At 43.2% G+C, this 13,231-nt stretch overlaps 1 long non-coding RNA gene and 1 pseudogene across 4 annotated transcripts in view; both read right to left on the bottom strand.

The window, feature by feature from the left end:
* The window catches only part of LOC133767141 (uncharacterized), a 74,606-nt gene that overhangs the window by 17,648 nt on the left and 43,727 nt on the right, over window positions 1-13,231 (bottom strand). For all 4 annotated transcript variants that reach the window (XR_009866815.1, XR_009866814.1, XR_009866813.1 and 1 more), the window contains exons 2-3: window positions 3,399-3,710; window positions 2,381-2,581 (exon numbers count right to left, since the gene is read on the bottom strand). This is a non-coding gene — a long non-coding RNA (uncharacterized LOC133767141). The remainder of the gene's footprint in view (window positions 1-2,380; window positions 2,582-3,398; window positions 3,711-13,231) is intronic.
* On the bottom strand, window positions 8,600-9,674 carry LOC133766686 (eukaryotic translation initiation factor 4H-like; annotated as a pseudogene).

Genomic DNA, 13,231 nt, shown 5'->3' with positions numbered 1-13,231 from the left:
AAAAAGAGAAATTAATTACAGATGTATTACTAGGGCTACCAGTACAAAGAAAACAATATTTGGGAAACAGAAAATACAGAAATATAATTTTATGAAACATGGCAAATAGCTTCTCAAATAAAATACCCAAGCAAGAACTCACAAATGGAAAGATCAACTGACATAGCTACATAAAAGATGAAAACTCTAGTACAATAACACTGTAGTGAACATTTAGCATAAGTCACAGACATGAAAATCTTTACATATATAACAAAGATACAATTTAGACTACAAAAAGGACTTTGTTAAAAACAGCACCAAATCAAATGAAAACGAGCAAAGGACTGGATCTGGCAATTCACAAGGAGATAGGTCCACTGTCACTACTATAACGTAACTATACATACTGATCATGGAAAACCAAGCTATTTTTTCATTTGTCAGATTCTTATTAATTAGGTTGATATGCCTAAGTTTAATGAGGAAATGAGAAAAATAGCTCTTTAATATACTCCTGATGGTAGTATAAAGTGACATAGGATTTCCTGGTCAGCAATTTGCCATTATTTTAAAAATGTTAAATATGTACCTCCTTTGATTCAGCAGTTTCCATTCTAATGAAACACTTCATGTTTGGATAAGGGTGCTCACTATACTGTCTATGTAAATCCATGTTATAAAATAGTATGCAACTGTTAAAAATGAAAGGTATCCATATATCATATATAAATATATATATATATATATGCACACATAGACATACAGAGATATGTATACGGCATTAAGGCGGTGTGGGAAGTAAGCTCACCAGAGAGTGGACTCGGATACAATAAGTTAGCAGAAGGTCAGGCTTTGTTAACTACCTTGCGAAGACAGGCGACCAACTCTGCCAGGACAGGTGACTGGCGAGCAGGCACCCAGAGCAGCGGGAGCAAGGCATTCATTCTCTGCTGTGCAAGCCCCTCCCCCGGCTCCTCACTGGCTGAGGACCGCGTCGGTCAAATCTCCCGGACATCCTGTAAGATGGGGCGGTAGAGGAACCGATGCCCAGCAGAAATGCTGAGCCGTCAGGAGGGAAAGAGGATTGGCTAGGGCATTGGTTGCTGATCAGGAGAAGAAAAGGGGAAAGCATTTTACAGTAAATGACAGCTGTTTGCTCAGAGCTGTTCTGGGAATAGAAACTTTGTGGTTGGGCCATTTGAAACCGGGGCGCCTGCACCCCGCAGGGTTGAGCACAATATCCTGTTTTGTGCAACTAGTATGTGTAGGCAGAGGACTGTGAGATGGAGGCCTGGACTGAGATGGAGTTACTTTTTACCTACTTAAGCCTCTTAGTTTTATTATTTGAAAATAGATCACCTGATATTTTCTTACAGGCAGTAGGTAGAGCTATACACTGATATGGATGGAATAATTCCATCTGTTTAAACAAAAAGCCTATACATAGGCAATGTTCAGTTTTATGTACGATAATGAAGAATGTACTAAAGGATAACCTCCAAATCATTAACAGGTCTACGGAACAGCGAGACATTGGCAGGAGACAGCAGGATAGCATACTCTGAAATGAAGGGTGGGATAGGAGGGGAAGAGGCATTGTGGTGCAGCAGGCTAAATCACCACCCGCAATGCCAGCATCCCGTGTAGGCACCAGTTTGAGTCCTGCCTACTCCACTTCCCGTTCGGCTCCCTGCTAACACACCTGGGAAATCAGTGGGAGGTGATAAAACCCTTGGGCCCCTGCATCCACATGAGGGATGTTCCAGGAGCCTGGCTGCAGCCTGGCCTGGCCCTAGCCTTTCCAGCCACTTGGGGAATGAACAAGCTGATGGAAGCTCTTGCTCTCTGTCTCTCTCTCTCTCTCCCCCGCCTCTCTAACATTGCCTTTCAAATAAATAACCGCCCCCCCCCGCCCAAAAAAAAAAAAAAAAAAGAAATTAAGGGGAATTTCTATATTGTTCTCTACAAACTTTTACTGTTTGAATGATTTACAGTAGGAATGTACTGGTATGCTATTTGATTCATGAAAATGAAAATAACAACATAACTCTTAGTGAATTCTCATGTTCACAGTATTAAATGTTCTTCAAAGAATTTTGACTGAACTACTTGGAAAATATTGTATATTTTAACTCACCTAAATAGACCCCAAAATTGGACGAAGATCTACAAAACATCAACTAAAATGTAAGAGTAATACATACAGATCTGAGTAATTATTGACATGAAATGACAGCAGACATCAAGGTTTTATGTACACAAACCAAAAGATTTATAATAAAGAATACTAGAATCTCTCTTTCCAGCAAAAGGAATAAAATAAAGTGGATGAAGCTGTAATCAGGATGTGTTTAAAGTTTGAATTTCTGAATATTAGTCTGGAATTAGCCATTCTTACCTGCAAAATCTTTCACATTCACATTTGCCCCTAAACTTATTAATTCTTTGACTTGCTTCACATCTCTTCGAATAGCTGCCATGTGTAATGGAGTCTCACCACATTCATTTCTTTTATCAACTTTATCTTTCTGCCGAGATGAAGAACTGGGAGTTTCCTTCCGGGCTGGTGTTGTTTGTGATGGATGATCTGGTGTGGAATCTATAACAAAGAAAAAAGTTAACAAAAGTCCTAGGCTACATATTTCATATACTTATTGAAAGGTTTTTACTGGTTATGTGCCAATTTTCTGGAACACAGGGAATACTTCACAATTCTAACAACCCAAAACTTGATTATACAGTAATTGGATTTCACATTAATAAGTTGACCCAAATGCATGAAATAAATCTTCCTTTTGGGTTGTCAAATATCATGAGCCAGTTTTTAAAAATGTTACTCTATCAACTCATAAAATTAGGTTGTAATGCTATAAAAGTGAATAATTTGATAAACTGCAAAAACCGTGTCTTTCCTGGGCTATTATTCTCCCCCCCCCCCCCCCACTGGGCTATTATTCTAAGACCTAGATGCAATGAATTGCTGGAGTTCAAACGTTGGCCTCAGACAAAATATTTGAGTTCTGTTTAGATATTAAGTACAAATTAAAGTCATAGATGATTGCAGTGTGAAAATTAACCTTAGGAACTGCAAGAGGGCCATCATTGTGGCATGGCAGGTAAAGCCTGCAACACTGTAATCCCCTATGGGTGCCAGTTCATGTCCCAGCTGCTACTGATCCAGTTCCCAGCTAAAGGCCCAGGAAAAGCAGTAGAAGATGGCCCAAGTCTTTGGGCCCCTGTGCCCACATGGGCGACCCAGATGAAGCTCCTAGCTCCAGGCTGATCCAGTCCTGGCCATTGTGACCTGAATCAGCAGATGGACAATATCTCTGCCTCTTCCTCTCTGTAACTCCAATTTTCAAATAAATAAATAATTTTTTAAAAAGATCTACAATATGGTCAGTCTTGAAAAAGACCTGTAAGGCCGGCGCTGTGGCTCAATAGACTAATCTTCCGCCTGCGGTGCCGGCACACCGGGTTCTAGTCCCTGCTGGGGCGCCGGATTCTGTCCTGGTTGCTCCTCTTCCAGTCCAGCTCTCTGCTGTGGCCCGGGAGTGCAGTGGAGGATGGCCCAAGTCCTTGGGCCCTGCACCCGCATGGGAGACCAGGAGAAGCACCTGGCTCCTGGCTTCAGATCAGCACGGTGCACTGGCCGCAGCGGCCATTGTGGGGTGAACCAACGGCAAAAGGAAGACCTTTCTCTCTGTCTCTCTCACTGTCCACTCTGCCTGTCAAAAAAAAAAAAAAAAAAAAAGAGAGAGAGAAAAGAGAAAGACCTGTAAAATCTTTGATTCTTACATTTTAATTTTTCTTCTAGTTTCTACATCAAAAACAAGAAAGTCAAACCAGATGATGCCAGAACCTCCCTCCCCTATTTCAAAACAACAAAAAAAAGCTCAACCACTCTTTTCTTTTCTCTTTAATCTTTACTTACTGGAAGGATCGCAAGACAAATCTGTTGAGAGATTGAGAGAGAAACAAGAGAGAGGGAAGATCTATCTACTAGTTCATTCCCCAAATACAACAGCCAGGGCTGGGCCAGTTCAAAGGTGGGAGCCAAGAACTCAATCTGAGTTTCCCATATGGGTGGCAGGAACCATCACCTCCTGCCTCCCAAGGCGCACATTGGCAGGAAACTGGAATGGAAAGTGGGGTTGGGACTCAAACCCAGGCACTCCAATAAAGGATGAAGTTTAACTGCTAAGCCAAATGCCTACATCTCAACTAGTTTCTTAATCAATTAAGTATTCCAGATATATATATATATATATACACACACACATATAGTGTTAATTTTGAAAAAAATTAAGCAAAATAATGTTCCATTATCTTTGTAAACATAATCAGAACTCTAAAGAAGATTCAGCCTTGGGGCCAGCACTGTGGCATAGCAGGTAAAGCCGCCACCTGCAGTGCCAGCATCCCATCTGGGCGCTGGTTCGAGTCCTGGCTGCTCCACTTCCAATCCAGGCTATGGCCTGAGAAAGCAAAAGAAAATGGCCCAAGCCCTTGGGCCCCTGCACCCATGTGGGAGACCTGGAGGAAGCTTCTGGCTTTGGATTGGCGCAGCTCGAGCTGTTGCAGTCATCTGGGGAGTCAACCAGCGGATGAAAGATCTCTCTCTCTCTCTCTCTCTCTCTCTGCGTCTCCTCTCTCTATGGAACTCTGACTTTCAAGTAAGTAAATAACTTTTTTAAAAAAGTATCAGCAGGCGGCCATTGGAGGGTGAACCAACGGCAAAAGGAAGACCTTTCTCTCTGTCTCTCTCTCACTGTCCACTCTGCCTGCCAAAAAAAAAAAAAAGTATCAGCTTTTCAAAAATGAGAAGATTAAGGTGTACCTCTTAGATTGTAAAATACATTGTCTCAATAACACCTTCTTAATATTTTTAGAATATACACACCATAAAAACAAGGACCTTGTCATATTCATTACCATATGTCAACTTCTTAGAAGATTTCTTGGTATAAGACAGTACTCAAGAAATATTGGTTGATAGAAAAACTGAGTTTTATTATAATCTCTTACAGTCAAATTATTAAGAAAACTAGCTTGTAGAATTTCATTTTTTTAAGATGCATTTATTTACTTATTGAAAGTCAGAGTTACAGAGAAGAGAGAGGAAGAGTCAGAGAGAGGGAGAGAGAGAGAGAGATTCCATCTGCTGGTTCACACTCCAAATGGCCTCGATGTCTGGAGCTGGGCCAATCCAAAGCTAGGAGTCAGGAGCTTCTTCCAGTGTTCCCAAGCACTTGAGCCATCTTCCACTGTTTTCCCAGGCCCATTAGCAGGGAGCTGGATCCTAAGTGGAGCAGCTGGGACTTGAACAGGCTGTTGTTCAAGTGATTATGGGATGCTGGCATTGCAGGCAGCGGCTTAACCTGCTAAGCCACAGCACCGGCCCCTGATGAATTTCTCAAAAAGAAAAAGACTTATCTATTAGCTTGATCTAAATGTTAAAACAACCAACTCTAAACTCCAAGTATACTATAGCAAAATACTTGATATTTCAAAAGGTTTCTACTCCAATTTTATAAATATTAATGAAAGTGATTGATATTTATCTTTAAATTAAAAGAATCAACTGGAAAACATGGTAGTATAATACTATTTATATTGCAAAAACAAAGTACAGCAGAAATAAATATATATTTGGATGTTTATGCCTACAAATCCCTGGAAGCACAAATAAGAAATTGTTAACAGTGGTTGCCTCTTGACAGAGATCCCTGGAAATGAGCAAGGGTCTTTTACAGTTTGTCTTATTGTATTAATTCTTTCTTCTATGAAGGACAAAGTTTCAAAGTATAAAAAAAAATAAAAATAAATAAGTTAGCTCAAAGTCAACATTTAACAGAGTCATTTGAAGTTTTAAATCTGTAAATTAGTAAAACCATTGTGGAAAACATTACAGAGGTGGCTCAACAAACTAAAAACAGAATTACCAAGTGGCCCTGCAATCCCACTACTGAGTATATACCCAAGGGAAATGAAATCACTCTGTTGAGATTCTTTGTATTCCTATGTTAATTCCGGCACTATTTGCAGCAGCTGAGAAACCGAAGCAACCTGTGTGTCCATCAGTTGATGCATGGATAAAAAGAAATGTGACACATACACAGATTCAGCCACAAAAAGGGATGAAATCTGGGGTGTGCACTTGGACTAACAGTTAAGACACCATGTGGGACACCCTTATCCTGTACTGAGTGTCTAAGTTCAAGTCCCAACTGGGCTCCTGATTCCAGGTTCCTGCTGATGCACACACCAGGAAGCAACAGGCAATGGCTCAAAAGTTGGGTCCTCACCAGTCACTTGGGAGACAGGTTTGAGTTCCCAGATTTCAACTCTCCCACTCCTCCAGAATTTCAGCTCTTTGTTTCCAATCCAACTTCCTGATAGTGCACCTGGGAAGGCAGTGGATGGTAGCCTGAGTACTTAGGCCCCTGCCACCCACGCCAGATGGAGTTCCTGGCTCCTGGAATAGCCCAACCCTGGCTATTGCAGTCATCTAGAGGGTGAACCAGCAGACAGAAGATGCCTCTCTCTGTGTGTCCCCACTCTGTCTCTCAAATAAATAAATAAATACTTTTTTAAAAAAGAACTACCAACATGCAACATGGATGAATTTCAAAAACATGCTGAACAAAAGAAGCCAGACACAGAAGAATACAGACAGTATGATTCTATTTATGTGAAGTTCAAGTACAACAAAAACTCATCTATGGTAAAAGAGATCACAACTGAGAATTAACTAAAGGAACCGTTGGGTGAGGTGATGTGGGAGAAATGGCATCTAATTTTAACCCAGGTCCTTGTCTTTTACTTAAAAAGCACTGAAGTCCAGACACATATATGGTGCATAAAATGATAAAATTTATTCAAAAGGTAAGAAAGCTTTAAACACACCCACACACACAGATGGGCATAGTTGAAGAGTGGAAGAGAGTCGGTCAGAGACAGAAGAGGTAGGGGAAGCAAAGTCAAGAGAGGGGGACACCCTCAGCTCCTCCTGACCTGTCTCTTGACAGAAGAGTACAAGCACCTCCCAGCACCTCCTTTTATGGGAGCTTTATGACACCTCCATAAAATTCCATGTGGAGCTTAATATGCATATTTCCCTAGGTCCCTGATGAAAATAAGGCATCCTGGGAAGAGGGTGTCCTGACAAACAGGATAGTATTGCATGAGGCAGGGCCTTGAGGTTTGTGCCGACAGCTCGGCTAGCTACCTTACCCCCTATATCAGAGGGGCTATCACACAGGTGTACACATTCATCAAAACTCACTAAACTGGAGCCAGCATTGTGGCATACCCAGTAAAGCTGCAGCCTGCAATGGCACTGGTTCATGTATCTGGCTGCTCCATTTCTAATCTTGCTCCCTGCTGATGGCCTGGGAAAAACAGTAGAAGATGATTCAAGGGCTTTACCTCAGCTACCCAGGTAGGATTCTTGTAAGAAGCACCTGGCTCCAGCCTGGTCCAGCCCCAGCCATTACAGCCATCTAGGGAGTAAACCAGCAGATGTAAGATCTACCTCTCACTTTCCCTCTGTCTCTGCAACTCTTTCAAATAAACAAATAAATCTTTTTTTAAAAAAGTCATTAAATTGTATAGTTAAGAGCTGTGCATTTCACAAGTATTTTAATCTCATAAAATTTTTAAGCAAACATTAAGATTTAAAACATGTATGCATTTTTTTAAATATTACATGAGGTTTTCTTTTATTTAAAAGATCATTTACAAAACTCCCTATCCAAAGATGTACTTTCTGTCACAGAGCTGTACGCGTTAAGTGCTTGGAATTCCATTCTTACATGTAAAAGTCAACTAAATTGCCAAGAAATTTAGGTGAATTTGTTCTGATCTTAATCTTTTCCACATTGAAGATCTAAGTAGGTCATCAGAAAGCATCAGGTTTGATTACAATCAAGTATTGGTGCTACAATGAGGAGGAGATAGCAGTGTTCTGTAAATTGCTACAACTTTGTAACAAAGACAAAGGGAAGCCAAGGCCGGAGCACGGAGCAGCATCTACATGCACTGCACAGGGCAGCCAGGCCACCTGGGCCCGGGGCACTCCTCGGAGCCCCCACTGCCCCCACTGCCGGCTGACCCCTCAACTGCTCCCACTGGACCAGACCCAGACTCGGGCGTTCATTTATTTGTTCACGGTCAGGAGTTCAAGCTCCAAAGCTATTGCCTCAGTCCTATTCCACACCACACCGACTGTCCCCGAAAAGAGGCAGCAAACCCAGAAATGCTGAGCCATCTGAAGTTGTTTAAGGCTCTTGCCAGCTCTGCATGTTTATGAATTCACCGAGTGAAATAAAGTGCCAGATTCGAGGCTCATTCTCACCATGAACTGGAGGGCGGGGGTGCAGCCCGGCTTCTCATCACGTTACACCGGGCGACAGAGAAACAAAAGCAGGAGACACGAAACACACGGACACAGCATCTGGCAAAAGCCTCAGCAGTGCTGTCTGGCACCGCCACCTGCGACCCCGGCAGAGAGTGCCCGTGCCAGGCTCTGTGAGCAGAGCGAGCTGCTTTGGACAGTCTCCAGTTGCTTTGACACAGACTAACCCCCTGGTATGCCACATTGCTCTTCCAGGTCTTACCCTTCCCACTGGGAGCCTGCTGGGCCCCAGTAATTCACCAGGGGACGGTAGGGGAGGTGGGAGCACCCTGAACAGGACCGGGAGGAAGCTGCAATTGTACCTGTGCTCTGGAAGCAAGGCGCCTCCACTCGGGCACGCTCATCAGCGCCGCGTAGAGACAAGACGCTGTCTGGCTTGTCATTTTCTTGGGAGCCACAGCAATACAGAACTCGACATGCAGGTGGGAAGAGAAGCACTGAGGAAGTCAAACAAACGCCTGGAGTCTGGCCAGTGTGTCTCAGACAGAAAAGGCCAAGGAGAAAAAGGAGCAGCACCAGAACCCGGCCACGCACGCAGGGGTCGCCCTCAGTCCTCCCCCGGAAAGCTGCGAGCCCTGCCCCAGCGCCACGCCGCCCCCTCCACCCAGCCCCTCCCACACAAGTGCATTCTTGGCCCTTGGGGACCACTTCCTCTCTGGGCCTGGCTCCCCCGAAGATAACAGAGTTGGGATTGGCGACTTGATTGAGGGGCATTGCGACCATTCAAGGTTTAAGCCGGTGTCGGGTCTCTGAAGGCCATGTTGGGGCCGCGCAGGGGAGGGCCATCTCTGAAGCAGAGAGCCCGTTGGCCAGTCCTGGGGCAGCTGCCTCCTGAGGAGTCATCCCCGAAGCCTCTGTCATCTGGTCCACCTCTCCAGAATCCAAAACCACCTCTGTCTTGTTTTCTGCCTTAGGCAATGTCCAGACGAAGTGACCAATCACCCAGCAGTGCACCTGCACCATCGTAAGTCAGAGCTTCCTTAAGGGACACCACCTCATTGAATTCTACACAGCAGAATCCTTTAAAGTGGTCTGTGTCTTTGTCTCTGGCTAGCCGTACACTTTTTATGCTGAGATCCTTAAAGACCAGTCCATGTCACCTTGAATCTTATTAAAAGGTAGAGTATGCTGTGGGGGAAGGGGAGAGGAGCTCTGTGGGCAACTTGTAGGCCCCATCTGCCTACGTATCAGCATCTGCCACATTAACTAGTTATAAACAGCCTCAAAGGGAGGACATTTGGTGCAACTTGCATCCCACAGCAGAGTGTCTCGGTTCACGTTCCAGCTCTACTCCTGCTCCGGATTACAACTTCCTGCTAATGGACATCCTGGGAGGTAGCAGTTGACATAGTTGGGCTCTTACCACCCATGTCAGAGGCCCAGTTTAAGTTCCAAGCTCCTGGTTCAGTCTGGCCCAGCTCTTGCTGTTACAGGCATTTGGGGAGTGAAACCTCTCTCTTTCAAATTCAATTTTTTTTAAGTCTCAAAATTAAAGAAACTATCACTAAAGTACCTTTCTTAAATTAATTTATTTGAAAGAGTTATAGAGAAGGAGAGACAGATCTTCCATCCGCTGGTGTATTCCCCAGATGGCCGCAACAGCCAGGGCCAAGCCAGGCTGAAACCAGGACCCAGGAGCTTCATCCAGGTCTCCCACATGGGTGGTAGGGGCCCAGATACTTGGGCCATCCTCCGCTGCTTTTCCCAAACCGGTAGCAGGGAGCTGGATTGGAAGTGGAGCAGCTGAGACATGTACTGGTGCCCATATGGGATGCTAGCACTGCAGGCCACAGCTTTACCTACTATTCCACAATGCTGGCCCCTAAATTACCTTTTAAAAAAATCATCACCTCAAAAACAAAAGTATGCCAGCTCTGTTTTTCCTTTGGTTCGCAAATTCTGAGCAAGGACTTTGTCTAATTAAAAATATAGATCCCATTATCTCCTCAACACCTACCATTATGCTGGACATACAGGGGATGTTAAATGTGTGATCTTTGATGTTTCTTAATAACTTACCCACAGTGTTTCTAATTTCTAAGTCATTTACTAATTTTTATGATCCTGTATACTAAACATAAATGTTTATTTTTATTTGCTACATGTTAAAAAAATAAAGAAACCGGCCAGCGCCACGGCTCACTAGGCTAATCCTCTGCCTGTGGTGCCGGCACCCCGGGTTCTAGTCCCTGTTGGGGCGCCGGATTCTGTCCCGGTTGCTCCTCTTCCAGTCCAGCTCTCTGCTGTGGCCCGGGAGTGCAGTGGAGGATGGCCCAGGTCCTTGGGCCCTGCACCCGCATGGGAGACCAGGAGGAAGCACCCGGCTTCGGATCGGCGCAGCACACTGGCCGTAGCAGCTATTTGAGGGGTGAACCAACGGAAGGAAGACCTTTCTCTCTGTCTCTCTCTCACTCTAACTCTGCCTGTCAAAAAAAATAAAAATAAAATAAACCAAAATCCATCCACTTAGGGTGGGCACTGTGATGCAGCAGGTTAAGCCACTGCTTCTGATGTTAACATCCCATTTCAGAGCACAGGTTCAAGTCCTGGCTTGCTCCGCTCCTGAGCCAGCTCCCTGCTAATGCTCCTGGGAAGGCAGCAGAAGATAGCCCACGCATTTTGGACTCTGCCACACATGCAGGAGACCAGCATGGATTTCGTGCTCCTGGTTTTGGCCAGGCCCACACCTGGGCTAGCACGTCCATCTGGGAAGTAAACCTGCAGGTGAAGACTGCTCACTCACTCTCTGCTCTCCCTCTCTGTCACTCTCCTTTCAAATACACAAATAAACCTTGAAGGAAGGAATAAAAACAAAGTATCCATTATTGTGAGAACATCTTGATATAGAAAATAAACATAATTTAAAGGTAAGTACTTTAAATTATATAAACTTAGCCTAAAAGGAAGCCTATTGAGAATAATTTCATTTTATCATGAACTTCAGGGTAAAATACTCCATCTCAAACAGTGGCATTTAGAAACTTATTGTAGTACTGTTTTAAAGAAAATCAAAATACAGAGGCAAAGAATAACCAAGCTATTAGAATTACTTAATAGAAATGTTAATAAACTAATCATTGTATGTTAACTATAAACTAAGATCTCTATAACTTCATTTTTAACAAGTTTCCTATTTTTTCTGATACAGAAACTTTTTTCAAAATAAAAAAATCCTAAGTACTATCTCTCCCCATGACAATAGTTGGATTTAAATACTAGTAACTGAAATGACAAAACTATGATGACTTTTGAATACATTTTATTATGTATTACAAACATGCAAATCTACTATTTACTTAATGCACATATAGAGCTCCAGATATCTACAGAGATTCACAGCCCAATCCATTTTTCCAGAGTTTCCCTCATTTTAGGCTTGACAACTACTTTACAGAAAGTATCAAATAACTCACTAGAATGGATTCTCTTTCAAATTATTTCCAATCTTGAGATTATAAGATTCTGGGATAATGAATACTTCTAAAAAGAATTTTGGGGGGGCCAGCGCTGTGGCATAGCAGGTAAAGCTGCCACCTGCAGTGTCAGCATCCCATATGGGCGCTGGTTCATGTCCTGGCTGCTCCACTTCCGATCCAGCTCTCGGCTATGGCCTGGGAAAGCAGTAGAAGATGGCCCAAGTGCTTGGGCCCCTGCACCTATGTGGGAGACGTGGAAGAAGCTCCTGGCTCCTGGCTTTGAATTGGCACATCCAGCACATCCCTCCTTATCCTCGGGGGACACATCCCAAGACCCCTGGTGGAAGTTCAAAACCTCATACAACGCCCTTTCCATCTGAACTAAGAACTTACCACACATCAGGACCACAACTCTGGCAGTTTGCTGTGCCAGCAAAACCAGTAAGAATTTCCTCTTTCTTCACAATTTCATAGGGAATCGGTTCCTACCACAGATCTTAGCAACCTCAGCATACAATTTTTTCCTTATTTTCTTTTTTAAAGATTAGCAGGGAGCTGGATCAGAAGTGGAGTAGCTGAGACTCTAACCAGCAGCCTCATGGGATGCTGACATTGCCGGCTGCACCTTTACTGCCTCTGCCAAACACCACCACCCTCTCCCCCTCAAGCCTCTGCCATGTGATGCTAACGTGCAGCCAAAGCTGAGAACCACTGCTTTAGACTCTGGAGTATAGGGTAGAACCAGAAGCCAGAAAGCCCTATTTTTTTTTTTTTTGGGGGGGGGGGGTGACTGGATTTATATATTTTTTTGTTTTTTTGTTTTTTTTATTAAACTTTTATTTAATGAATATAAATTTCCAAAGTACAGCTTATGGGTTACAATGGCTTCCCCCCCTCCCAAAACTTCCCTCCCACCCACAACCCTCCCCTTTCCCACTCCCTCTCCCCTTCCAATCACATCAAGATTCATTTTCAATTCTCTTTATATACAGAAGATCAGTTTAGCATATATTAGGTAAAGATTTCAACAGTTTGCTCCCATATAGCAACACAAAGTGAAAAAAAATACTGTTGGAGTACTAGTTATAGCATTAAATAAGAGTGTACAGCACATTAAAGACAGAGATCCTACATAATATTTTTTTAAAAAATTAATTAATTTTCTATGCCATTTCCAATTTAACACCAGGCTTTTTTTTTTATTTCCAATTATCTTTATATACAGAAGATCGATTCAGTATATAATTAGTAAAGATCTCATCAGTTTGTATCCACGCAGAAACACAAAGTGTAAAAATACTGTTTCAGTACTAGTTATAGCATCACTGCACATTAGACAATACATTAAGGACAGATCCCACATGGGATGTAAGTACACAGTGACTCCTGTTGCTGACTTAACAATTTGACACTC

This window comes from Lepus europaeus, chromosome 9 (assembly GCF_033115175.1).
Source record: "Lepus europaeus isolate LE1 chromosome 9, mLepTim1.pri, whole genome shotgun sequence".
In the NCBI taxonomy this organism is placed as follows: Eukaryota; Metazoa; Chordata; class Mammalia; order Lagomorpha; family Leporidae; genus Lepus; species Lepus europaeus.
This window is presented reverse-complemented; position numbering and strand designations above follow the sequence as displayed.